The sequence below is a fragment of the Crocuta crocuta genome, unplaced genomic scaffold (assembly GCF_008692635.1).
Source record: "Crocuta crocuta isolate KB4526 unplaced genomic scaffold, BGI_CrCroc_1.0 scaffold236, whole genome shotgun sequence".
Taxonomy (NCBI): Eukaryota; Metazoa; Chordata; class Mammalia; order Carnivora; family Hyaenidae; genus Crocuta; species Crocuta crocuta.
The window spans coordinates 501,750-527,292 of record NW_027530998.1 but is presented as its reverse complement, the minus strand read 5'-3'; the positions used below and the strand labels follow the sequence as shown (position 1 = coordinate 527,292).

Sequence of the window (25,543 nt, the reverse complement as noted above, 5' to 3'; positions counted from 1 at the left end):
CCTCGGCGCCCGCCCGCCAGCGCGCCAGCCTCCTCGGACGTCTCCCGGGACGCCTCCCGGGACGCCGGGGCCGCGGGGGCCCAGGGCGCTGCCTTGGGCCTGGGCAGGTGAGGGTCGGAGGCGGGACGCGCGGATTGCCGTCGCCTCGGCCGCCTCCGCGTCTGCTGAGGAGAGGCGAAGGCATATTTTGGCGTTGGAACTGCAAGCTCTTCCCCTAGCCGACGGTGGGACCCGAGGGAAAGTGAATCAAAGCAGTAAATCTCGGGAATACGCGGTGTCGAGATCCCTTCTCTTCATCCTTCCCCGAAGGCTGGGTGGAGGGACTAAGTACACGTTTTCAGTTTTCGTTGCCTGTTTTGTCGTGGATAAGGTGTGTGCATTTTTTTAGGATAAACATTTTTTTTGAGAGGCGGGGGAAGAAATGGAAGCTGGCTTCCCAGTCCTGTGGTGTTGATGAGATTGGATCGATTTTGTACATTTGAAATTGTTTTATCCTGCCTCCTAGGGGGAAAGGCGTGTACACGCGGATCTGAGGAGGTCTGTGAGCAAGAGGAAGTTACTGTAGCTGTCATCGTCCTTAACTCGGCCTATTTAGCTTATAGGCTGTTTTGGTGGGTTTTCAGGGAGTTTAGCTGAGCCGTTTGCATACAGTGGAAGCACAGTACTACATACATTTTAGGAGGATATACTACCTTATTGCCTCTACTTATCTTAATTGCCAATCAAGATAGTTGTGTACAAACAAGTTTTCACTCCCAGTCTCCAAAACCTAGATTTGTCTATCCAGTGGGTGCTTCTGAAAAGCTGTTTTGCAAAATGGAACTGTAAAGATCAGTCTGCCAAGAGATGTACATACAGTTCATTTTAGACCCAGATATAAATTAGTACTTGGATAAATTACTTACTGATCTATTTTACTCCACCCTCTTTGCGTTTGCATCTAGTTAGCTCATCTAGCTAAAGTCCTTACAGATAAAGTCATGATATAGATTCGATCTTGGCAGACCATGCTGTGTATAATGGCCGGATAGCTCCATTTCTAAACCTGGTTTCACAAAGAAATGTTCCAGGCTGTTCACTGGGAACAAGAGTGGAGGGAAGAATGGGAGTGGAGAGCTGTTTTCTATGACCGTTGCTGGAAAAATAACATATGTAGTTTAGTGGAAAAAAGGACTTGTTTTACAGAACTCAGAACTCTGGCTGTGCCGTATTTCTTAGCGGTTTTTAGTTTAGCAAGTTACCTAATGTCTATAAGCCTCTGTTTTCTCATTTATTTGTAACAAGAGGATAATACATTTATAGTGAGGTTGTCCTGGGGATAGAATGAGAAAACTTGTTTGGCATATAGTAGATGCTTAGTTAAATATTATTCTTTCTGTAGCCCTCATTGTAGGCATGGAAAACGATGTGTAAGTACAAATACCCATTGGATAACTGAGAGCAGTATTATGTAACTGTAAGTTAAAAATCACAACAGAACAGTTGAGTCCTTTGATATACATAAGGTATATATAAACAAATTTTAATGTTGTGTTTTGTCTTTTTCCTAGAAATAAGACTGTCATTAAAGTAGCCTAGTGTATTAGTTTATAGAGGCTATCCGGTCATACTTTTTTTCCTTGTGTTTTTGAATAGGCCAGCTCAGTTTCATTACTTTTTATGAATTCTGGTTATGCAGCCTGGAAATAGTGTTGTATACAGTATATATATGCTCCTATACAGTCAAGCATTAAAATAGATCAAGGGACTAGTGTTTACCTTTATACAAAGTGTAAGTGCCAAAAAATAGCTGTGTAATTCTTTTAGTTAATGTTGACTGATTAGGTAAACAAAAGCCTCTTGGAATATTTTCCTGAATAGCTTAAGGAAAAATCCTCAATCAACTTTCAATAGTTTTTCCATTTTTATTATTTTGTTTGGAGTAGTAAATGTGTTTTTCATTTAATTTTAATTGTACTGTGGTAGGAAAAAGTAATGGTATGCAGTTTAAGGTAAAGGCAATGGAGAAGTTAGGATTTTCTCTTTCTCTCTCTCTCTCTGTCTCTGTCTCTCTGTCTGTCTCTCTGGTGAGGGCAGAGTGAAGAGGATGTTGAGGAGTTTCACTGATTTAAGTTTGGAATATCTATTTAGTAATGCCAGGTTTCCCAGTTAGGCCTTATTTATTTTTATATCAGCAATGGTAAGCTTAAAAAAAAAACAACGTAGTATAGTTCTAAAATTTTGACACTTTTGTGAAGGAGAATACAATGCAGAATGTCATGGTTTTTTAAAAGTGTGTGTCTTAGGGGTATGTGTGCATTTACAATGAACAGAATTAATCGGCCATACGGTTTTATTTAAAGGAAGAATTCTTCCTTAAGGATTATGGGTGATAATAAAATGAGTAAATATACTAAAAATTTTAATACTTTAAAAACTGAAATAGAAATTAGTTTTGCCCTTAACTAGGGCAAACATAATGATATTACAAATTGGACATTATGAATTAGTGTTTTAAAACACTTCATAATTTTTTAATTTGAGAAAATTGAAGAAAACCTTTTTTGTTTTTATATTTTTAGTTTTTTAAAATTTATTTAGATTCAAGTCAGTTAACATACAGTATAGTATTGGTTTCAGGAGCAGAACCTAGCGATTCATCACTTATGTGTAACACCCAGGACTCAATCTCAACCAGTGCGCTCCTTAATGCCCATCACCTATTTAGCCCATTTCTCCCAGCAACCTCCCCTCAAGCAACCCTCAGTTTATTTTAGAATCTCTTATGGTTTGCCTCCCTCTTTGTTTTTATCTTACTTTTCCTTCCCTTCCCCTATGTTCACCTGTTATGAGGAAGACCTTTCTTTGTAATCTTGAACGTACTGAACTAAAACATTAAGACATGTGGACAGTAAAATTTATTAACAGTGGAACTGCTCATTCTATCATTGTTTAAAGTAATTATGTTACAACAAAATCAAGGTGGAAAATTGTTTTAAAATTTAATGTTACTTAAATGGGCTTTTAAACAATCTTTCCAAAACATCCCTTATAAATGTCTTTAATTAGGGAGGATTGAAATATTTAAACTTTGTGCACATATTACTTTGGATAATGTTAAGTAGGGTAATAAATACACCAGAATTTCTGTGGCTTAACACATGTAAGTTTGTATTTTGCTCACATGTAACAGTTCTGTGCAGGTGCTCCTGGTTAGCAGGCTGTTGCTTTCTTCTGTGTGGTATTTGAGGGACCCAGACTCCTTATATCAATGGCTCCACCATTCTTTAAGCCCTTGAGCCCTGCATGTTACTGGCCATTTAAGAACTCCCAAACTTAAAGTGACAAATATCTGCACACATGTGATTGGTGAGAACTTGTCACAAAGCCTTACTTGAATGCAAGAGGGATGAGAATGTAGTCCCCAGATGGTGGACAGCTTGGGGCATTTCATGATGTTGTTTTAGATGGTAGCATATATTTATGAAATTCTGTCAAAAAGGTGAGTTGTAATACATTGCTTTCCATCTTCAGAGAGTAAAATTGGAGCAGGGGGCGGGTGGAGGGCAGGGTGACAAAGGAGTAAAAGCCACAAGAGGAGGAAGAGGTTTTTTTCTATGAGAAATTTGAATGACAAGTGAAATCATGTCATTTAAAGAGAGAAATTTCACAGAGAACGTAACAAATGGATTTTATAACCTTTAGTAGGTCTCTCCTTTACTGTCTAGTTATCCACTCTCATTGTGGTCTACTGGGTTCTGGCTGTTTTAGCTTTTCTCTTTGTACTTTGAAATCAGTTGACTTTGAATTTCAGTTTCTGGGTTATAGTTTCTTGGGAAACACAGTTTTGAATTTTTACTTTCTGTTAAGATAAAATATTATTATTAACTTACACTTTAAGGAAATTTTTAGGTGGGCCTTACTGTGTTTTATTTGCTGCTTTGTCATTCTAAAGTCATCTTAATATATGTGAGACTTCACCCAGAAAGAACAATAAAATCATCAAATTACAGCAAAGGTTTAATTATTAACTTTGTTCTCATGTTTCATGTTGAAGATATTACAATTTTCTTTGATTAACTGCACTAACACTGAGCCTGTTAAGTGAATTTCATCTCTGGACAACTTTAATTTTAATTGAAATGCAAGTTATTCTTTCATTACTTAGGATTATTGTAATGTGAAACCTTGGCTCTGTATTCTCCTTCACTTATTTTTATTTTGAACAGTTTGATTAGGGATCTGAGGAGTTTTATATACATAGCTATATTCCCCAAAAGGAAGACTTTTGAGTAGTCTTGTTAACTTCTCCATGGTACATATTTTTAATATTTTGCATTTTGAAAATTCAAGCCCTTATTTGAGGGCCAATTATTATACTTGGTTCTAAAGAGAAGTATGAAAGATGTAGAAGAAGCCCTTGCAAAGGCCTGTAGGTTATGAGTAAAGGAGATAAAGCCTATAATTTAGTTACTTCAAAACATTTAATGAACAAGCCCAAGTCAGTACAGTATAAACTATTTGCAGACATTCTGAGAGGGAGTAACATGAAATGGAATGGTGGGTGGGTCAGGGACTACTTAAAAAATTGAGAGTTTTTTTGGTAACAGCTTTTTTGAGATAGAATTCATTTACCATAGAAATAGCCCATTTAAAATATATAACTCAGTAGTGTTTAGTATATTCACAGTTGTGCAGCCATGACTACAATTTTAGAACATTTTAATCACCTGAAATACAAATCTTGTATCCTTTAAGAGTCCCCCCCCCCCATTCTCCCATATGCTTACTTGTAGGTAGTCACTGATCTGCTTTCTGACTATATTTGCCGATTCTGAACATTTCATACAAATGTAATTTTAGTGTAATATGTGGTCTTTGATTACAGGCTTTTTCACTTACTCTGTTTTCAAGGTTTCATCCATGTTATAGTACTCGTTCTTTTTATGGCTGCATAATATGCCTTCATGTGGATAAATACTACATTTTGTTTATCAGCTAGTTGACATTAGGGTTGTTTTTACTTTTTTGGCTATTACAAGTAATTCAGCTATGAACATTCATATACAAGTTTTTGTGTACATAGTTTTTAGCTTTCTTGGGTATATGCGTACAAGTGGAATTGCTAGATCATATGGTACCTCTGTTTGCTTGTTTTTAAATTTTTAAAAAATGTTTATTTTGAGAAAGAGTGCAAGCAGGGGAGGGGCAGAAAGAGAGAAAGAGAAAGAATCCCAGTAGGACCAGTGCTGTCAGCACAGAGCCTGATGCGGGGCTGGAATTCACAAACTATGAGATCATGACCTGAGCCAAAATTAAGAGTCAGACGCTTAACTGACTGAGGCACTCAGGCACTCCTTGTTTTTTAAAAATTTTACTTTTTAAGTAATCTCTACACTCAATGTGGGGCTTGAACTCACAACTCCGAGATGAAGAGTTGCAGGCTCCACTAACCAAGCCAGCCAGGCACCCCGTGGTGCCTTTATGTTTCAACTTTTGAGGAACTTCTATTTTCCAAAGCACCCTCACTGTTGCACATCCCTACCGTTTGTGTAGGAGAGCTCCAGTTTCTCCACATTCTTTCCAACATTTGTTATATCTCTTTTTGATCATAGTGCTCCTAGTGGGTGTTAAGTAGTGTTTCATTGTGGTTTTGATTTGCATTTCCCTAGGGATGTTGAGTGTCTTTTGATTTGCTGTATCTATATCTATCATCTATCTATCTACTTATATTTGAGAGATGTATTCAGATCCTTTGTACATTTTTTAAATTGTTATTTATCTTTTGATCACTGAGTCGTAAGAGTCTTTTGTATACTATAGATACAAGTCCTTTGTCACATACATGATTTATTGCAAAAATTTCCCCCCATTTGGTGAGTTGTCTTTTCACTTTCCTGATGATGTCTTTTTGGAGCATAAAATTTTTAAGTTTTGATGAAACCTAATATAATTTTTTGTTGCTTGTTCTTTTGGCATCCTAAGAAAGCATTTACTAATCTAAGGTCATGAAGATTTATCCTCTGTTCTGTCCTAGGAGTTTATTTTAGTTTTAGCACTTATATTTAGACTTTTGATCCATTTTTTTTTTTAATGTTTTATTTATTTTTAGGAGAGAGAGAGAGACAGCGTGAGCAGGGGAGGGTCAGAGAGAGAGGGAGTCACAGGCTGAAACAGGCTCCAGGCTCTGAGCTGGCAGTCAGCACAGAGCCCGATGCGGGGCTCGAACCCACGAACCGCGAGATCGTGACCTAAGCGAAAGTCGGACGCTTAACCGACTAAGCCACCCAGGCGCCCCTTTTTGATCCATTTTGAGTTAATTTCTTTATGGCCTGATGTAGGGAGTCTAACATTATTCTTTGCATGTGGATATCCAAATGTCCCAGTACCATTTGTGGAAAAGACTATTCTTTGTCCATTTAATTGTCTTGTTATTCCTCTCAGATCAGTTAACTATAAACACGAGGGTTTATTTTTGGACTTAAAATTTTATTACATTGATCTATTTGATTTTCCTTATACCAAGTACTGTCTTAACTGCTGTGTCTTTGTAATTGAGAAGTGTGAGTCCTCCAACTTTGTGCTTCTTTTTCAAGATTGTTTTGGCTATTTGAGGTGTCTGTCCTTTATTTCCATATGAATTTCAGAATCTCCTTGTCAATTTCTATAAAGAAGTCAGCTGGAATTTTGATAGAAATTTTGGCAAATCTGTAGATCAATTTGGGGAGCATTCCTTCTTCACAGTACTAAGCCTTCCTATTCACAAATGGGATCTTTCCATTTATTTAGAGCTTCTTTGATTTCTTTCAATAATATTTTGCAGTTGAGTCTAAGTTTTATACTTATTCTGCTGCATTTATTCCTAAATATTTTGTTCTTTTAGATTTTATTGTAAATGGAATTGTTTTATCTTTGGGTTCATTGCAAGTATATAAAAATAGAATTGACTTTTGTGTATTGATCTTGTATCTTGCAACCTTGCTGAATTTATTAGGTGTAATACTGTTTTAGTTCATTCCATAGGATTTTCTGTAAAACAAAGGTAATGTCACCTGTAAAGATAGTTTTTACTTCTTTTCCAGTCTGAATGCACTTTATTTCATTTTCTTGTCCAATTATCTTAGCTGAAACCTCTAGTACATTGTTGAAAAGAAGTGTCAAGAAAAGATACCCTGGTCTTGTTCCTGATCTTGGGAAAGAGCAGTCTTCCACTATTAAGTATGGTGTTAGCTGTGGGGTTTTAATAGATACTGTTTGTTAGATTGAGGAAGTTCTATACTTAGTTTTTTGAATGTTTTTCACATGAAGGGGTGTTAGGGTCATTTTTGAGAAAAATATGGAATATGGATTACAAAAGTGAAGCTACTGTGTCCAGTAATGAGGGGCTAGCTTTCCCTACCATCTTTTTCCTTCTTCCTTATTTCCTCCCCCATCCCCTACTTCTTTATGTTCTCTAAAGTCTTCCTGTTGATCCATATGCACATTTGGAGGGTCCTTAATCCTTTACTGAGGATTTTCTGAATAATTTACATTCTTGAGCAGTGGAGAATACTGTTTCTTTTGGAAAACATTCATTAAAAACTCGGGATTTTTTTTCTGATTACATTAATAGCTATTTTGATGGGGGGATACAAGAAGCAGAGAGAATACTGAATCATAAATGAAGAGCTAATTGTAGAATTAAAAAGATGGGAATAAACTTTTGTGGTATCAAACGTATGTTTTTTTGTAAGTTTATTTAATTTGAGAGAGAGAGAGAGAGAATCCCAAGAAGGCTCTGCACGGTGAGCACAGAGCCTGACATGGCTTTTGAACTCATGAACTGCCAGATCATGACCTGAGTGGAAATTAAGAGTCAGATGCTTAATCAACTGAGGCACCCCAGCAAGGGTATGGTTAATGAAGAATTCCATGTTTACCTTGAACCTGGTTTTTACTGGACTCTTTCCCAAAACATTTCAGCATGAATAGCTTTGTTTTTGTAAGTTTTCTAAAAAACTTGATAGCTTTTTTCAGGAAATTTTGCTCTGCAAAGAAAGGTTATGTTTCACTTGATGTGATTACCCTTTAATTTTTGGAACTTTGTGTTTCCATGCAATTAAATCCTGATTCGATAAATATATTTTTTAAATGTTATTTCTCTGCATGTTATAAATCTAAGAAGTTAAGTAACTTTAGGTTTCGTTTAGCCAAGAATCGTCCTGTTTACAAGTCAGAATTGGAAAGTGGTAATAGATTTTTTGTTTTGTATTCCCTTTTATAGTAGGATATATTTCATTGTTTTCTGACCACTTTAAAATCTCATTGCCAATAAAAAATTTAGTTTTTTTTAAAGAAATAAGTGGTTTCCTTTGTGAGAGACTCATCATTCATACTGATTAGATGCCAGGTAATTTGGGGCTTTCATATTATTTATTAGCAATAGAAATTGGTGACACAAAGTAGAAGTTATAGCACTTTATCTTCCTTTTATCTTTTTTTCCCCTAAATTACTTAGATTTCATAAATGAATAGCATAGATCAGAGTTATATAATACTGGTAACAAATACAATTAAGAGCACAGAACTAAATTTAGGGTATACCAACTGTAAATGTCTCTTTATAGAAAGACTTTCTTGAGATCTTTGTATATCCTTTGCTCTGTTATCATAATGTTTATATTTAAAACATAACCAAAAAACTGGCATGGGTACCTTCTGTTAATAGGTTCATATTAGTTCAACCTTCTGCAACGTACGAAATAATCTGTTGTGAATAATGTACCGGATGATAATGTTGAAACCGTGTAAAAATTTTAATCACTTTAAAGTATATCTAACATTAATAAATATGAAGTTTCTACTGGCTATCAGCTATTGTATTCAGGGTTCTGGGGAATAAAAAGAAGTTTGGAATAGTCTCTTCTAGGAAATGGAACAGATATTTTTTGGACTACCGAGTACTAAGGACTGTGAAAGCCATCCCCTTCCCTTTAAATATGTTATCTAAATTAGTTTTCATGAAAATCTTGTGTATTAGAGTATGATTCTTATTCTACAGGTGGTTAATAATTTGAGCCCTTGTATCCTTTACTTCCTAGATCTTGGGGAAACTCACTTTTACATGCTTCAGTTTTCTCATCTGTAATGGAGAGATAATAATAGTCCTTATCTTAAAGGGTTGTTGTGAGACTTAAATCAAGTAATACCTATAAAACCTTTTTTAGTGCTTATTACTTTTGAAGGAGAGAGGGAAAGAGGGTGAGCAGGGGAGGAGCAGAGGGAGAGCGAGACACAGAATCCCAAGCCAGCTCCAGGCTCTGAGCTGTCAGCACAGAGCCTTATGCAGGGCTCATACCCACAAACCATGAAATCATGACCTGACCCGAAGTTGGATGCTTAACTGACTGAGCCACCCAGGTGTCCTCAAGTAATACCTATAAAGTGCTTAGAATAGTATGTGGCACATCTATAGTAAAAAATAAAACTAAAAACAATGTTGTAACCATTACTGGTTTTTATTATTAGGAGCCATACAAATTAAATAACTTGACTCCAAAAAACTTTCTTTTTTTATTACTTACACATATAAGGGATTATGCCCAGATGAATGGCGAGTGTAAGCAGAATATGCTGACAAAGACCATTAAGTGCTATGACAGAGCACATATAGGTTGGTAACCTACAGGGATAAGGAAGAGGTAGAAGTTGATCAATTTCACCTTTATGGTTAGGATATGAAGGAAAGGAAAAGATAGTAGAACACTACAATATCCTCCTTGCTTGTCTCCCAGCACCCATTTTTGCTACTTTAACTTCTGTTCTTTTGTATACATAATGACTAGAGAAATCCTTGAAAAATTCATTCGACATTGCTTAAATTCCCTTCCTAAACTCCTTCAATAATAGTAATAGTTACTATTATTTGGTTGCATACTATGTGCTAAGGGTAGGAGTTGGTGCTTTATGTAAAGGCCCTTATGTATAGTAAATATTTTGGCTTTGTGGGTCACCTTAAGATCTCTGTCCTGTACATATATTTTTTTTTTCATCATAGTTCTTTATTCTTTCAATAGTCCTTTAAAAATGTAAAACCATTTACTGCTGGCAAACCGAGCTATAGTTTGCTGACCTCTCTGCTAGGAGATTTACATGATTTCTTGTTAGAATCTTGGCAAAATTGATATTATTAATCCCTATTTTATAGTTGAGGAAACTGAACCTTACAGAGGCACATCTGATGAAATTCATTTAGTAAGGAAATGACAGCTCAAATTCAGATTTAGGTCATTGGAATTCCTAAACCTGTGTACTTTCCAAGATATCCTGCTGCTGCTTATTTCTTTTAGAAGAAACTGGAGATTTCATAGGGTTAAATGTAGGACCCATGATCTTATCCTTGTGTACTTCTCCAGTTTTATCAGTTATTACTCTTCTCTCCTGAACATGTATTCCTTAGGCTTGCCATGCTGAGTGACTGATAGCCTGGTTTATGGTTTGTATGTGCCTGTAATATTGTACACTTTATGACTTTACTTTTTTGATAATACACCTTAGATTGTTTCTACTCTGGGAATCCTTGCCTTGCCTGATACTTGTAGTCCTTTATGCCCTTTCTCTGTGCTTCCCTAGCATCCTGTGCATTCATTTTTCATAACATTTACTGGATTGTCTTGTATTTACCTGGTTTCTGTTTCAACACTTTTCTGTTAAACTGAGTTTTTAAGGGCAGAAATACTTCACTATGTAGCCCATGTGTTTGTATGGGGTTAAACTCCCAACTGTGTTTAGTGTACTGAATGTTTAGTATACATTAGGGGCTTAGTAACTATTTACTGAATAAATGAATAATTGAATGGCACTGCAAATAGTAGAAATTACATCAACAAATAAATAGTAGCAAAAAGACCAGTCCAGGTTTAAGTAGGAAAGAGAAATTTAATTTCTGGTTAACTTCCCACGCTTCAGTAGAAACAAGGAGGCTGGTAAGGCAAATTGGAACATGATTGATTATTAGGGAGGGGTATGAATGCCTGGGTAAGGAATTTTAGTTTTATACTAGGTTCAATTTTATAGCAGCCAAGTGGCTTTTACATCTATAAATTTATATTCTCTTATTTGTGCCTGGATTTTGTTATGATATTTTAGATGATACTTATAGGACATAGCTATATATTACTTTTGATTAATTGTAACTGAAAATATGGTTCTAGACTCATAACACTATCAAACACATTGAGAGCATTAAGTGTTTTGAGCAGGATTGGCAGGTTGAAATAATTATTTAGGGAGATTATCTCTGGTTGAGGTATGCAGAATCATTTGAGATCAGAATGGGAAGAGAGAGCCTCTTTTTTTTAAAAGAGTTAAAATACAGAGTGACAAATCAAGAAATTGATCTGTGTCAGTTGAGATAGCCAGAGCTTTTAATAAAATGATATTGGTGATTGAAGGAAGAAGTCCGATGACTGAAAAATCAGAAGAAGAGACAATTGGGGAAGAAAGTTATGAATTCAGTGTTAGACAAATTGATTAAAATTGGAATGATTTCTATTTTTGCCTGGATTTAGGCCCTAATTGCTTTATGCCTAAATAATTAGAGTAGCCTGACAATTGGTGTCCCCTTTCTGCCTCTAATGGATGGGTGGTATATTTGGATATGGGTGAAAGTTTGGTGGTATGGACCCTTTGGAAGAAGGCTGTGGAGCCTTTTTAGAACAGTGATTTTAAGTGAATAAAAGAAAATAAGATTAAAAAGGAACCTGTTATATTAAAATACTGAAATCTGTAAAAACATTTGTGATATTTTGTGTCTCTTTATCAATACATTTAAATTACAAGATTTAAATGACTACTATAATTTTGAAGTAGTGATATATACAGGTGATATTTCAAGATATCTGTAATAACTAATAACTTATGTTAGTGACCAAAATCATAGGTACTGCTAATACCATGGTAGGTGTTTTAGCTCTAATTGAAAGAGGCACCAGATTTTCATTAGGGATTAGTGAAGGTGGTGATGTAATTTTTTTCCAGACACCAAGTTAGTAATCTGTGCTTGTATTATGTCCTGGTTTCAATCTATTTGTGTATTTTTGTCATAGTACTATACTTTTTTTTTTTTTAATTTAGATGGCAGCATTTTTTTCATGTCTGCTTTTGGAAATAATATTGCTCCTTATATAAAAAAAATGATACTAAAGAGCATAATTTTCTGGTCATCTTATCTCATGGGAGATCAAGACTGTTAGTAGTATGAACTATTACCTGTTTCTAGGCAATATGTACAATATATAACCACATAAATATCCATAACTAAAATGATTTTATATAGTGTTTTTTAAGTTTGCTTTCTGACTTAACAATATATTATGGCCATTTTTTCTATCAGTAGATCTGCCCCATGCTTTTAAAACAATTACACCATTTTTTTGAAAAGTGAGGTATCATATTGCAAAAAAATCACTATTTTACAGTGTACACTTAATTGGTTTTAGTGTTTTCACTGTGTTGTGAACCACCACTACTATCTAATTCCAGAAAATTTCCGTCAACCTCAAAAGAAACCTTTTCCCTCTTAGCAATTCCAATTTGTCTATTTCTTCATCTGCTGGCCACTACTAGTCTGCTTGTTCTTCTCTTAGGGATTTGCCTATTCCGGGCATTAAATGTAAATGGAATAATACAATATGTGACTTTCTGTGTCTGGCTTCTTTCTCTTAGTGCACTGTTTTAAAGATTTTTTCCCATGTTGTAGCATGTAGTAGTACTTCATTACTTTTTATGGCTGAATAATATGCTGTCATATGGGTGTATCATATTTGGCTCCTCCATCCATCAGCTGATAGACATTTGGGTTTCCACTTTTCAACTCTTAATAATAATTCTGCTATGAATATTTATGAACAGGTTTTTGTGTGGACATAGGTTTTCACTTCTCTTGGATATATACTTAAGGGTGGAATTACTGGATCATATAGCAGTTTCATTTTAAGTTTTTGAAGACTGATGAATTTTTTCACGGCAACTGCATTATTTTACGTTTCCACACGTATGCCTTCTAATGGATAAATTGTAATCCATTTTATTGATGTGCTACAATTCAGTCCTCTACTGATTGGTAATTAATATATTAACTTATTTCTGACAATTATCAGCCCTCATGCAGAGAAAAGATTCATATATGCATCTTTATGCCTTTTTAAAGGATAAATTTCTAGAAGTGAACTTGCTGGATTACAATGATTACACATTTAAAATTTTGAAATATCTTGTTGATTTACCTTTTAGAAATGTATAAAACTATATTCCCATCAATTGTGTAATGAGATGCCTATTTCTCCAAACTCTTAACTCATGTTACTAATCTTTGTATTCTAATAATAAAGACATACATTTTTTAAAAATGTTACATTCACCTTCTTTTGGCCAATCTTTTGTGATTTGCCTGATGATGACCTTTACTTCTAATTTTTCTATTGGGGTGTTGACATTTTTTTCTTCTTGATTTATAAAAAGCTGTTTATATTTTAGAACCATTGCCTCGTTATCCATTATAAATGTTAGAGATTTTACTCCAGTTTCCTCTTGATTTTTTGGCTTTATAACTTTGCTCTTTGCCTTAGAGACATTAAGTTTTTATATTGTTTACTCTGTCATTCTTTTTTTTAATGACCTTTTGTTTAGAAAAGTTTTCTGCAATCCCAATATTAAAAGATTATTATTCTGCATTTCCCTCTATAAATGTTTTCTTTCTTTCTTTCTTACTTTCTTTCTTTCTTTCTTTCTTTCTTTCTTTCTTTCTTTCTTTCTTTCTTTCTCTGTTAGTGTTTAGAATTAAATTTGTCATGGTTTAGTAGAGGAGTCTTGGATTCTGTGGTTGGAGTCATCCATATTCAGATTTCAGTCTAGTCATTTAGTGAGGTGATGGATGTTTCACAAATTTTCAGTACTTCAACTTCCTCATTGGCAAAATGGAAATTAATAATATGAAGTTTTAATTTTAGTGAAATTCAATGTGATAATGTATACAAATAGTCTGGCACAGTAGCTGGACACAGACTGGCATTCAGTGCATGTACTCTTATCTCTCCCACTGAAGTCTGTCTTCTTCAGCCTATTTTTAATCTAATTCAGAAGATAAGGGAGGGGGAAGTTTCAGGAAGCACAGGGTGGTCCTCAATTTTTTTAAATTTCTTTTAACACTTACTTATTTTTGAGAGACAGAGGCAGAGCATGAGCAGGGAGGGACAGAGAGAGAGAGGGAGACACAGAGTCCTAAGCAGGCTCTGGGCTCTGAGCTGTTTGTCAACACAGAGCCCTACGCGGGCTCGAACTCACAAACCATGAGATCATGACCTGAGCCGAAGTCAGATACTCAGCTGACTCAGCCACCCAGGCGCCCCAGTCCTCAATTTTTAAAACCAGAGAAATCCTAGAGGTTGAGCTGACCAAAAAGAAAATTGAAAATTGATTTAGTAATTTTGAAGTCATTTATCTTTAATAAAGAACATTTTTCATTTGAATGATGACAGACAGCCATATTTTAATATGATGAAGGCGAAAACCATTCAACACACACAAAGGATGGTAAGAGTATAAGGAACTCACCAAACTCCACACCCGAAAAACAAACAATCCACTGAAGAAATGGGCAGAAGACATGAACAGACACTTCTCCAGAGAGGACATCAAGATGGCCAACAAACACATGAAACGATGCTCAGCATCCCTCCTCATCAGGGAAATACAAATCAAAACCACACTGAGATACCACCTCATGCCGGTCAGAGTGGCTAAAATGAGCGAATGAGAGGACTCTAGATGTTGGCGAGGATGTGGAGAAATGGGCACCCTCCTACAATGTTGGTGGGAATGTACACTGATGCAGACCCTCTGGGAAACAGTGTGGACATTCCTCAAAAAATTAACACTGGAACTCCTCTATGACCCAGCAATAGCACTGCTAGGAATTTACCCAAGGGATACAGGAGTACTGATGCATAGGGGCACATGTACCCCAATGTTCATACCAGCACTCTCAACAATAGCCTAAACATGGAAAGAGCCTAAGTGTCCATCAACGGTCGAATGGATCAAGAAGATGTGGTTTGTCTATACAATAGAATACTACATGGCAATGAAAATGAATGAAATCTGGCCACGTGTAGCAACATGGATGGAACTGTTCTGAGGGTGTTATGTTGAGCGAAGTCAGTCAGACAGAGAAGGACAGATGCCATATGTTTGCACTTATAGTTAGATTAGGAGGAACTTAAGGGAGGACCATGGGGGAGAAGAAGGGGAAAAATAGTGGGGGAGAGGGAGGGAGGCAAACCATGAGAGACTCTTGAATGCAGAGAACAAACTGAGGGCTGATGGGGTGGGGGGGAGGGGAAGGGGAGTGAGGAGGGCACTTGTGGGGATGAGCACTGGGTGTTATATGGAAACCAACTTGACAATAAACTATTTTAAAAAAGTATATGCAACATTATCCTCATATCTTTGAGAAATAGTTGTAACTCTTCCTCTTTCGTTGTTAGAATGGACAGGGAGAGCAATACTAATACATATCTAGAATATGTGTATAAATTATAGACAGATTTAGGTCATTTTTACTATTAGTTGGAGTTACAGTACCTGTACCACATTTCACAGTTAATTCATCAAACGAGTCACGAACTACCTCTCTATTTGGATTTTGTTCTTAGTAACCTTTTATGGAATTTACACACATTTATTCAATTACAATTACTTGTTAGGGGCGCTTGGGTGGCTCAGTTGGTTAAGTGTCCAACTTCTGCTCAGGTCATGATCTGATGGCTTGTGAATTTGATCCCCTTGTTGGGCTCTGTGCTGACAGCCCAGAGCCTGGAGCCTCCTCCTGTTTCTGTCTCCATCTCTCTGCCCCTCCCCCTGCTTGCACACTGTCTGTCTGTCTCTCAAATGCAAGTAAACACTAAAAAATTACAGTTATTTATAAACAATGTTATATATCCTTTGTACAGCACAACTGTAAGTGCATTTTAAAAAGAGATGGGAAATAGATAAATGTTTATAATACAGTAACCAACGTTTACATTTTTCTCATCTTAGACTATAATGGTTTTAGGGCAATGAACACTGTTCTGATAGTTAAAAACAATGGTTTTTTGACAAATGTTTATAAACATTATACTTTCTTTTTCTTTTTTTATAAAACAGCTTCAAAATAAAGTTTAAAAACTTGCTAATATGTTTATTTAGGTTTTTCTTGAGTGGAGAAATAATAGCATGGATTACATGTAATTGGGTTTTAGAAGTGGTTATCAAATTCTGTTCCTTGACTCTGGGCAACTGTGTTGTTCCTAGTATGTTGCAAGTATACTGTCTTCATTTTGTCAACCTCAAAACAAGAAGGAAATTCTGTCTTGGTTAGCTTAGGAGGAAGGTAATGACTTTAAGTAACAAAACAGGAAATTTGTTTCTCTGTGACCTTTAATGAGTTTGTGAGGTTGGCATTTTGACTGCAGGATTGAAATTCAGAAGAGTTTTTATATTTAGTTTGCTTTGTTGCTTTTGCAGAGTTATCTACCTGTCAGGAGAAAAGTAGAAATCCAAGTTAAAGACTCTGCTACCTTTGTGGGGAAATGATGAACAATACTCTTCCTTCTGCTGACAAAAATCTGGGTATTTGTGTTTTATAATGGCTGGTTTTGCTTTCACATAGGGCCAAAGTATCCTTTTCCTGGAATCAAGCTTGACTCAAAGCCTTTGTAAGTTCTCTTATTCTTTATCCTTTTAAGCAACTATTTTAGGAACTATTTTAAAGCTGACACCCCTTCCCTTCAACCTTTTCCGCTCAGTACAAAGCACCACTTTCTTGGCAGTAATTTGTGTGAGTGGAGTGGGTACTCTCCTTAGGCATTTATTCCTGCCAAAAAGTTAAGGATTAGCTCTATTGTTTGATGCTATCTGTTTTGGATCAATGTGAGTCAGCGTTGGCCCTGCCTTTTAAATTCTTTCATAATAAGGTGCTGGCACTTTGGAACCCTTTCCTGGATGGAGCTTTTCTTTGTGTCTTATCAAGTTTTAGAGTTTGGTAACTAAGACTTTTCTGTTTTATTCCCCTATTTTTAATGGAATCTTGTATTTAGATATGGCTTTTCCAAATTGTAAACTTTGGTTTTAAGGTATGTCAAGCTAGTCTTAACACCTTTAAGTGTATATCTTGCTAAGTATATCTAATGATGAAGCATTGTATTATTTGGTTCAGATCAAAAGTATGAGATAGTATGATTACTCCCAGACTTTAATTATTAGTCAAGACTTAATTAAGTTATTTTCTAAAGAAATAAAAAAGCTAAAATAATTAGAAGAGCTATTCATTATGAAGAGAGATTCATCAGTTAAATTTTTATTGATACTATTTTTATTGATACCTAGTTTTCTAGGTACAGTAACTAAACCCTTTCTTGAAATAGTGCTTATATTTTCTTGATGCAATGTAGTGTTCTTAGTTCTGCACAAATGACTTTTTACTTACATGTACTCAAGACATTACATCTGTGAAATATTAAATTCTTTGGTTTTATATACCACTAGAGAGGCAGAGCCTGAAATTGGAAAGCAGAAGGAAAAGGATCAAGTATTTTATTTTGTATGAAATATTAGAATGTTACTTTTGGCTCCCTCCCCCCACCACTTTTAAACAAGTTGACTTGAGTCCGATTTTTCTAATGATTTATCAACTTTGATAAGAACTCTCAATTGTTGATATGCTTACTTTTTAACAATGTGGCTTATCTAGGCGATTTATAATCTTTTTACAGCTGCTTCTGCGTCTTGTCTCAGAGTCTGAACATATTTACTCTTTTAGCAGCAAAGATGTTTTCATTTCTGGTAGGTTTGAAGACACAGACTGTGCTGTGGATTCTTGTTTACTCATTTTCAGATTGCACAATTGATTTAGGAGAATACTTTGGGCAGTACTTGTTATTGATTAGCAGTTTTAGGAGAATGCTTGAAGTAAATTTTCTAACATTTATTGTAGGGATCCTTGTGAATATATAGTACTCTTGTTTTTTTTCTCTCTCCCATTTAACTTTGGTAGGTTTGCTGTAATGAAAAAGATAATTCAAATGAGAATTTGCAACAGTAAGATACACTGACCTTTGATCCATATGCTAAGGAGCATGCTGGAGAATAGACAAATGACTTTGCATATTTATCCTTGAACACATGCCAGATGTATTGGATAGATCTGTCTTGACTACATAATAGCATCTTAAGTACATAATAGGGTGGAAACTTTGTTCTCCATCTATGGCTTTTTTCTTGTTTTCCTGGATATCTTAAAGCTTCTGAGAGGGATGTGAGTACTATTGGAGTTAGGCTCACAGTGAATTTGGAGGATAAGAGTACAAATAAAAAATCCCAAGCCATTTTTTCTTATTTATTTTGTATCTGTGTTAGTGACAAGGTAGGAAATGAAACAACTGCTAGCGTGAGAATTTTGTTAGAGAAATGGGAACATGGTTTCTCTTGTGTTATCTCTAAGTTTGTTGAATAGTCAGCTACACACTAATAGGTGTTAAGTTTGTTCCTGTGTCAGAAAAACGAACTGTTTCTGAGTCACTATGTAGTCCATTTAGGTTATGTGGATTCAGGGTGTTAAGAATATGACAGTAATAGGATTTGAGTATTCCTGGGTCTCTAGCCATATTATCATCTATCCATCTATCTTTGGAGTTTCTGAAGGGGGTATTCATATGAAGAAAAGTGAGAATTTAAATCTCACTTTTCCAAAGTTACACTGTTTTTCCTTATCTTCAGTGTATGAGAGGTCCTGTTGTTCCACATTCTTACCTGGTCAGTCATTTTAATATTAACCATTCTAGTAGGTGTATAGAGGCACCTCACATTTTTGTTTTGTGGATCATGCTTTTCTGTTATTTAAGAAATCACTGCCAGGGGCATCTGGGTGGCTCAGTTGGTTAAGCATCCGACTTTGGCTCAGGTCATGTTCTCACGGTTTGTGGGTTCGAACACCGTGTCAGGCTCTCTGCTGACACCTTGGAGCCTGGAGCCTGCTTCCGAATCTATGTCTCCCTCTCTCTCTCTGCCCCTCCCCTGCTCGTGTTCTCTCTCTCTCTCTCTCTCTCTGAAAAATAAACATCAAAAAAAAAAAAAAAGAAATCGCTGCCAGACTTACGATCACTAAGATTTTCACCTGTGTTTTCTTCTAGATTATAATTTTAGCTTTTACTTTTACTTACTTCTTGTTTCTCTAAAATAGAGATAACGAAAACTCCTACAATCTAGAACAGTTGTGATTACTAGTGAGTTAATAATACATGTAAAATAATAATTGTTACTTATTTTGAGTTAATTTTTGAATGTGGTGTGAGGTAAATGTCGAGGCTTATTTGTTTGAATACGACAGTCTGATTGCCCCAGCACTATTAAAGATTATCCTTTCCATTTAGAATTGTATTGGCACCTATTTTGAAAATTAATTGACCTTATATGTATGAATTTACTTCTAGATTCTTTCTTCACAAATTGATCTGTTTATCCTTATGCTAATAATTCATTGCCATGATTACCATAGCTTTGTAATAACTCTTGAGATCAGGTAGTGTAAGTTTCTAATTTTATTTTTCCTTTACAAAGTTGTTTTGTTCTAGGTCCTTTGTAGTTCTATGTCAATTTTATAAATTAAAAAAATTTTTTTAACATTATTTATTTTTAAGAGATAGGGACAGAAAATGAGCAGGGGACGGGCAAACAGAGGGGGAGACACAGAATCTGAAGCAGGCTCCAGACTCTGAGCTGTCAGCACAGAGCCCCATGTGGGGCTTGAACTCAAGAACCACAAAATCATGACCTGAGCTGAAGTCAGATACTGAACCGAATGAGCCAGCCACCCATTCCAAAAATTTTTTGGAATTTTTTTTTTTTTTTGAGAGAGAAACACACACACACACACACACACACACACACACACAGTGTGAACAGCGGAGGGGCAGAGAGAAAGGGAGACAGAGAATCTGAAGTAGGCTTTAGGCTCCAGGCTGTCAGCATAGAACCCCACACAGGGCTGGAACCCATATACTGTGAGATCATGACTGAACCACCCAGATACTCCTCCATGTAAATTTTAGAATGAGCTTGTCAATTTTTATTTTTTTATTTTTTTAAACATTCATTTTTAAGAGACAGAGACAGAGCACAAGTGGGAGAGGGGCAGAGAAGGAGGGAAACACAGAATCCCAAGCAGGCTCCAGGCTCTGTCTTGAGCTGTCAGCACAGAGCCTGACACAGGACACAAACCCAGAAACCACGAGATCATGACCTGAACTGAAGTCAGATGTCTAACTGACTGAGCCACCCAGGGACCCCTGAGCTTGTCAATTTCTAGAAAAACTACCTACTGGGATTTGATTGAAATTACATTGAATCTGTAGATCAATTTGGGGAGAATTAAATCTTAATAGCGTTGAATCTTCTATGAAGATAATGTATATCTCCATTTATTTAGCTCTTTAATTTCTGTTAGCAATGTGTTGTAGTTTTCAATGTCCAAGTTTTGCACATCCTTTTTTTTTTAATTTGAGTACAATTGACATACAATGTTACATTAGCTTCAGGTGTACAGCCTAGTGATTTACCAACTTTATACATTATGCTATGTTTGCATATCTTTTTTCAAGTATTGTATACTTTTTAAAAATTATTATTTAAAACATTTTTTAATGTTTGTTTATTTTTGAGAGAGAGAGAGAAAGACAGAGCACGATTCCTGAGAGAGAGGGAGACACAGAATCTGAAGCAGGCTCCAGGCTCCAAGCTTTCAGCCCAACACTGGGCTTGAACCCATGAACTGTGAGATCATGACCTGAACTGAAGTCAGACACTTAACTGAGCCACCCGCTCAGGCAACCGTTCCTCAAGTATTGTATAATTTTTGATGTAATTATAAATATTAAAAAAAATTTCATCTTCTGATTTCTTGTTACTTGTATCTAGAAATAGAATTTGGGGAGTAATTCTATCTTGTATCCTGCAACCTTGCCAAAATTACTAATTCTAGTATCTTTTTTGTAGATTCTGTAGCATTTTCTATGTATACACAGTCATGTTGTCTGAGACCAAAGATGTGTTTAATTCCTTCTTCGAATCTTAGTGCCTGTTGTATCTTTTTCTTGTCATTGTGTGGGCTATAACATTCAGTACAAAGGTGAACAGAAGTTAGAGGAGACATCTTTGTCTTACTCCTGATGTTGGCAGGAGAGCATTTAGAACTTAACTATGAAGCATGATGTTATCTGTAGCTTTTTAATAGATGCCATTTATCAAGCTGACTATATTCCCTTTTATTTTTTAAATGAAAGTTCTTTGTGCTTAAATAGGAATAGTAGTTGGGTTTTTCCAAATGCTTTTTAATCTGAATATAGGTGGATTGTATTGATCTTTTTGAATGTTAGCCCTTGTATTCCTGAGATAAGCACTGCTTGGTATGATGTATCATCCTTTTTATATATTACTATATTTGATTTGCTAAAATTTAAAAAAACATTTCATGTGCTATCTGCTTTTGATATTAGATAACATTCACCTCAGTTTTATGGAAGAGCTTATATAGAATCATACTGTTTCTTCCTTAAAGGCTATCCAGGTTTGAGAACCACTGGACCACAGATGATGATCTGTTTCCTTCTATTTCTGAAATTTTAATTCTGTTCTCATATAATAGGATGTGCACATTCTCATAAAGAACAGTTCCTGTGTCTTACCACTTAATGAATGAACCTTCTTGGAGATGGAGTAGAAGTAAGTTAAGTTTTGCTACTAGAACACAGAGCAAGTTGGATACTTAATTAGAATTTTTTAGGGAAGCAGAATTGACTCCAAGGAACTGAGCATCCAAAGAAGAGGGAAGTCAGGATTTAATATATTTAGTGGTATGGTAGAGTTGGGTTGGGCTGGTTTGAAAAAATCAGTCATTATTATTTTGTTGTTAATTTTTCAGGAATTTTGCAAGCCAGTTATTGAATCCAACCTATTAACAAGTAATTTACGTAACAGAATTAAACCATATTAGAAATACTGAAAACTCATAATTTCCTACTTATTTTACTACTAATAATAATTTTAAGGTTATTTCCTTCTGAAATACAATGCAATGATAGGTTACTGGGCATCCTGTTGACAGCTTGAAATCTGCCTTTCAAAATATGGAAATTTTGTACCACAAATGCACATGGGGGTATATGCACCACAGAAATAGGCACATGCTACAAATAGAGTTTAATTTGCTGATTGTCCAGGAGAGTGAGGAAATATTAATAGTCCAGCTAATTTTTTTCATGTGCCATTACAAAATCATTTATGTACTTGAGAATGAAGTAAATCTCTGCAAATTAAAAAATAAACATTTTACACTACACATTTTTTTAAAATTTAAATTCCAGTTAGGTAGTATAGAGTTTAATATAGCTTCAAGTATGCAATTTATTTTTTTTCAAGTTTTTATTTAAATTTATTAGGTAACATACAGTGTAATAACTAATTTCAAGTGTAGAATTTCAGTAGCTCATCACTTACATACAACACTCTACTCATCACAGCAAGTGCCCAGCTTCAACTTTAATATGCTCTGAGGCTGTTATAGATAGCACAAAAAATTAAGGAAACATGCTTGCAGTAGTAGACAACCATTATTAGCAAAGAGACTGCTCATGTTTAGCAGCACCCATGACCTCTACTTATTAGGTGCCATTACCGCCAAATCCCCCAGGTTGTGAAAACCAAAAAATTTCTCCAGACACTGACAGATATCCCTTAATGAACAAAACCACAGCTGGTTAAGAACCACATTTTTAGAGAGGATTTCAGTGTGTGCTATGTATGAGACTGTGGTTTGTTATTTTAGTATTTCTTGGAGTCATGACAGTTGTATTAATCAGTATTTATTTTTTAGACTACCATAAGTTTTATGCAGATTTAGTTGGGCCTACTAGATTGGTCAGTTGATGACAGCTCAAACTGATGGCTTAAAAAAAATTCTTTCTTGCCTGTATAGAAGCCATGGATTTATGGATTTAGGCATCTAGGGACATTTTCAATGAATAACACCCAGGCCTCAAGGTTTTGCTCATTACACTTTGGTTTCAAGAAGGAGAGACAGGGAAGCACACACTGATTTTACTTATGGTGTGCTCAGAGGTGGTTGGGGAAACAAATATTTTCAACCTCAAGAAAGAAAATCATTGCTTGGAGGTAGACTGTTGTCTTCACGGGCATTTATAAGTGAACTTTAGGCTCTTCAAAAAAGAAAAATGAAAGGATATTTTATTTGAATTAAAATAAATGAACAACTGAAGAATAAATACAATGTGGAGTATTATTTGTAGTATGTTTTTAAAACATGTTTTTAGATATAGTGTTTATATTTCAGATGTGTGTCTATATTCTGAGAAGAATATGGTTTTGAATCTCTAAAAACATGAGCATTTCCTATAGTTTGTTATATCAACATGTTTTTCAAAATACTGTTGTATGTGAGTGATTTATAGATTAAAAAATATCCTTCATTCATAGCTTAAATTATGCTCAAGGAAAATCAGGTTAATTCCCTTAACCAAAATATGGAAAAGCTTCAGGAAAATGTAAATGCAACAGATGAATAAACGTTAGAGAAATTATATGCCATAGTATTACTTCTATGGTTTTAGGCTGTTAGTAACTATACATTTTTCACAAAAATGCTTAAATACACTGCCTTTGATCAGGGAAAATGTGGATGTTTAAATGGACAGTAATCTCTTTACATGGCTCATTAATTTCCTGAATCTAAGGTTTTTTTTAAAATTACCTTTCTTGGGTAGAATTCTTTTATTCACCTTTGTAATTTTTAGAGTATAAAATTGTTATTTATCTTCATATTTTGCAGGTGTCTGAAGGTAATATATAACTTTGTCAGTATTGATAACATGCTAGATTATTAGAATTATGTCAGTTTTTTGTAAGTTTATTTTTTTGAGAGAGAGGGAGCATGCACGGGCACGAGAGGGGGAGGGGTAGTGAGAGGGAGAGAGAATCCTAAACAGGCTCCACACTGTCCACACAGAGCCCAGTGCTGGGCTCCCACAAACTGAGATCATGACCTGAGCTGAAATCAAGAGTTGGGCGCTTAACTGACTGAGACAGACAGACAGACAGACAGACACACACACACACACACACACCTATCAAACATTATTAAAAATGTGCTAGTTTCACATGTATCTTTAAATATATGTCAGATGCCTTTTTAGTTTTTAATTAAAAATAATAACGAAATATTACATACATATTAGAATGGCCACAAGCCATTTGCAGCACCAAATGCTGGAGAAGATGTGGAACAACAGGAGCTCCTCCAGTGGTGGTTGGAGTGCAAAATGGGACAGTCACTTTAGAAGACTGGCAGTCTCTTATAGAACTAAACATAGTCTTACAGTATGATCCAGCTAGAGGTCAGGCTCATTAGGTATTACGCAAATGAACTGAAAAACTTATGTCCACCCAAAAGCTTGCATGCAGATGGATATGGCAGCTTTATTCATAATTGCCACAACTTGGAGGCAACCAAGATGTCCTTTAGTAGGTGAGTGGATAGGATAAATAAACTCTGGCACATTCAGGTAATGAAATGTTATTCACTGCTAAAAAGAAAAGAGCTATCAAGCCATGGGAATCCATGGAGGAAACTGAAATGCATATTACTAAGTGAAAGAAACCAGTCTGATAAGAATGTATAATGTGTGATTCCCAACTGTATAACATTTCTGGAAAGGGCAAAACAGTGGATCTAGTTAAAGGATCAGTGGTTGCCAGGGGTTAGAGAGGAGGGAGTTGAATAGGCAGAGCACAGAGGATTTTTAGGACGGTGAAATTATTCTGTATGGTGCTACAATGGTAGATACTTACAATAGGTCAAAGCCCATAGGGCGTAAAATAGCAAGAGTGAACTCTATTATAAACTATGAACTTTGGGTGGTGATGTGTTGTAAAGATTTGTTGAGTGTGACAGATGTACCACTCTGGTGGTAAATGTTGATAGTGGAGGAGGTACTGTATGGGGACAAGGAATATATGGAAAGTCTGTATTTTCTGCTCAGTTTTGCTGTCAACCTAAAACTTCTCTAAAAAATAAAGTTTATTAATAAAAAGTCCTTTCTATTATAATATGTTGTCAACATAGTAAAGTTAGAGAATATAGCTAAATAAGAAAAATAAAAATTATCCCCAATGCTGTCCTTTCCTACCTTTTCATTTAAGTTGGTACACATTTTGTATATACAGGTTGTTTTGTTACAAAGATGAGATTATGGTATATGTAATCAGTTTTTGTTTTCAGTTAGCAACACATCTTGAATGCTTTCCCACATACATAAATGTTCAACAACTTAAAAAAATTGAATTAGTGCCCATATACAAGTGGAGAATAGATTGTTCTGGTTTTTAGAGCGATCGCTTTTTTACTAAATATAGATTACTGATTTTCTGGTTAGGCTACAAAAAAGTAAATATCCACACTATTACTGATCTAACATAG

At 35.5% G+C, this 25,543-nt stretch overlaps 1 protein-coding gene across 2 annotated transcripts in view; it reads left to right on the top strand.

Moving 5' to 3' along the window:
• CNOT6L (CCR4-NOT transcription complex subunit 6 like) overlaps window positions 1–25,543 on the top strand; it is a 115,922-nt gene that overhangs the window by 676 nt on the left and 89,703 nt on the right. The gene's annotated exons all lie outside the window — the stretch shown is intronic.